The sequence below is a fragment of the Ictalurus furcatus genome, chromosome 24, assembly GCF_023375685.1.
Source record: "Ictalurus furcatus strain D&B chromosome 24, Billie_1.0, whole genome shotgun sequence".
NCBI classification, from domain to species: domain Eukaryota; kingdom Metazoa; phylum Chordata; class Actinopteri; order Siluriformes; family Ictaluridae; genus Ictalurus; species Ictalurus furcatus.
In genome coordinates, this window is record NC_071278.1 from 12645214 (window position 1) to 12648884 (window position 3671).

The 3671-nt window shown below is 37.2% G+C and overlaps 1 non-coding gene across 1 annotated transcript; it reads right to left on the reverse strand.

Annotated features, from left to right (window-relative positions):
- Positions 1-1188: 1188 nt before the first annotated feature.
- LOC128600845 (U2 spliceosomal RNA) lies at positions 1189-1372 on the reverse strand. The gene has a single exon (XR_008384610.1). It is a non-coding gene; the product is annotated as a U2 spliceosomal RNA (small nuclear RNA).
- Positions 1373-3671: the final 2299 nt, after the last annotated feature.

A 3671-nucleotide genomic window follows, 5' to 3' on the forward strand; every position in this document is an offset into this window, starting at 1 on the left:
GAGTTCCCACCTACGCTGGACACTTATTTGCTGCTTTTTGGAATATTGGATTCGTCCATTTAAATAAATATTTTTTTGTAAATAAAATGTTACTATTCTAATGAAATAAATGAATACGTTGGCACGATTATATTTTTGTCTACGACACCGATTTTAAATTTAAAAGAAGAGTTTAAACTAGTTACTACTCATGTGGCATGGTTGGAGGGGTGGGGGTGTCAGAACACTATAGTGATGTTTCAGCTACAGTTAAAATGCAAAGACTGATCTGAGGTAATATCTATCTTATTGACGTCCATTTTGCTAACCAATCCATTGCAGTGTTTTAAATAAGGTGTTTATTGTTGTTGCATTTAATTGTTCTTTTTCTTGGCTTGTTTAATAATTTAGACATGTTTTGTGGCATATTTTATAAACATTTATTGCAAATCTTAATGAAGCAGAATAGTCTGATTTTTACGTTAACTTTCAATAAAGGAATGTCAGTACAAACAGATACAAGCCAACAAAACTAAAACAGAATAATTGACCAAAAGTTCAGCAAAAGTTGTTGTGCTTGCTTGTCACAGTGCCACTGATGGCCAACACCTCGACGACACAAACAGTCTGCATGGCCACAAGGACAGAGCCAGAAACCAAAAAGCTGTTTCATGCAAAGCGAGTACAGACAGGAGGTCTGTAGCATCAGGAGTCGAGTGACCCAACAATGGAAATTCTTCACCTTTGAGAAGAGAAGTGGTGCGAACAGAAAATGCACATTTACATTTGTATATTTGGCACAGGCTTTTATCCAAAGTAAAACGCACGTCAACTAAATGGCAGCGCAAACATCAGCTGAACACTCTTTCTACCTGCTAAAATCGTAACTTTATGATGCTTTTGGAAAGTGTGATGGGAGTGGCAACTCTCCAGAGTTTTCCAGAGTTTAAACTTTCAACACTGGAAGAACAAGCCTTTGTTTGTCACATATACATTACAGCACAGTGAAATTCTTTTCTTAGCATATGCCAGCTTCTTCCTAATCTTGCTTGTTAGGAAGCTGGGGTCAGAGGGCAGGGTCAACAATGATACGCTGCCCCTGGAGCAGACAGGGTTAAGGGCCTTCCTCAAGGGCCCAACAGTGGCAGTTTGAATCGCCAACCTTCTGATCAGTTCTTCAAAGTCTTAACCATTGAGCCACCACTGCCCCACGACTGCACCATTACTGGTGGTACTACAATACCAGGTTGATGTGTTGAGCGGACAAAGCAAGCCCCTCTTCCAGCTCTAAAAATCTGTTTAATATAAAGTCCTCTTGTAGAGTATATGTCAGATATTAAACTGATAAGAACAGATACTACACTTCATCTTAGCCAAAAAGCCAAGAAGCTACTTTACCCCTGATGTCATATCATGCTGATCAAACTCTGGCCTATATTATAAAGCTACATTATAATCAGTAACCAACGAAACCTACTGTCAGTGCCTTGAACAGGTTTGTGCAATAATCCTCTGATGGAAAGATAAACTAGCAGTTTTATTTTATTAATAAAAATCTGGAGTATATTTAATTACTGGATTATGACTTTTTTGTAATGTTGTACGTAACTGTAAAAAAAAAAGCTAATATTGTTTACTGCGTTATGTTAACATTAACAAACCATAAACGTTTATGATCCGGGATGCAGGATGGTGCCTTGCATTGGAATTTTAAGCAGCACACATGTGGCATCACACCTGGATTAAAGTCAAAGCATTTTTCTTTTAATAGAGAATGTGTGCTAATTACAATGAATTTATATCACAGCACAGATGAATTCTCTAATAAGATGGTGTTTATTCATTTTTTAAAAACAGCAGGGATCTGAATATTTATGATTGTAATATAAATTAAAGGTTTATATTAATGCGCTCGTTCTAATCTGTTATCGTTCCTATAAAAGCTCATACACAGGGACATCTACTGCAGATGCTCCATGTAATCTAAGACTAATAATAAATGGATTGTTGTTTCACAAACAAAAGCCTATAGGTGATCATTGATGTGAAGTTTTCTGGGTGTTTTGATTTAACATTTAGTAGTTCATTCATTGTTATCACTTATATTATAGCAGCTATAAACAGCCATTCCCTCATCAGCCAGTCTTTTTTTTCTCTCTTGAAGTAAAAGACAAAAAAAAGCACTGTTTGTCATGTTTCCGGGAAAAAAACCCACAGAAAACTGTAAGTGTTGGCAAATCGCAGTGATATGAGAATAAGCAATATAGCATAAGCATAAGTTTGTAGAGTTAAAAAAAAAAACAACAACAAGTAAGCAGATAAAAGGTCTAAAGCTCCATTTGCAGTTGGAATCTGCTGCTGTTAACTTTAAAAATCAAGTCCAAAGAGCTGTGACTGCCAGTGAAGCAAGCCATCATTAGGCTGAAAAATCAAAACAAACCCATGAGAGAGATAGCGAAAACATTAGGTGTGGCCAAATCAACTATTTGGTACATTCTTAAAAAGAAAGAACACACTGGTGAGCTCAGGAACACCATTGTGGTGGATGTCAGAAGAATTATTTCCCTGGTGAAGAAAAAACTCCTTCAGAACACTTGTCCAGATCAAGAACACCCTCCAAGAGGGAGGCGTATCTGTGTCAAAGTCAACAATCAAGAGAAGACTTCGCCTGAGTAAACAGAGAGTTTAGCGCAAGATGTAAACTTTGATAAGCCTCAAAAACATGAAGATCAGATTAGAGTTTGTCAAAAACATATTTAAAAGCACATACAGTTCTGGAACAACATCCTGTGGACAGATGAGACAAAGATCAACTTGTAGCAGAATGACGGGAAGAGAAGAGTATGGTGAAGGAAAGGACCTGCTCATGACCTGAAGCGTACCATCTCATCTTATAGTGTGGGCGTGTACAGCTGCCAATGGCACTGTTTCCTTGTATTTATTGATGATACCAAAAGCATCAGGATGAATTCTCAAGTGTATATGATGATATCATCTGCTCACATTCAGCCAAATACTTTAAAACTCATTGGACGGTCTTTCACACTGCAGATGACCTGAAGCATACTTCAAAAGCTACCCAAGACTTTTTTAAGTCAAAAAATTGAAATGTTCAGCAATGGCCAAGTCAATCCCCTGAGCTGAACTGAGCTGAATTTCACTTGCTGAAGACAAAACCAAAGGCAAAACACCCCAAAGAACAAGCAGGAAGTGAAGACAGCTGCAGTAAAGACCTGGCAGACCCTCACTAGGAAAGAACCCCACTGTCTGGTGATGGCTATGTGTTCCAGACTTCAATCAGTCATTGACTGCAAAGGATTTGCAACCAAGTATTAAAAATGACAAGTTAATTTATCATTGTTAGATTGTTATTGTTATTTTGATTAGGTGATTGTGCCGAGTAGGTGGAGCTTAAAGCCGTGTTCAAAGCTGCTACGTTTCAGATAATGTGGTGGTCAAAAAACAATGGAATTAACACATTTCAGTTGAGGTCTGATATTTTTATTACAACATTTCAAAAGAACACATGTTACAGATGCAAAGTATCCAAAGATTTTATTTCACCGCCATGTTTTTGAGTAATAACATCAAATCCCCCTCTTTTACGCAAAACCTTTTAATGTATAGAGTAAGTGTTTATAATGATACAACGAATATCCAAATTGACCGAGAACATTATTTTTGAACACGAT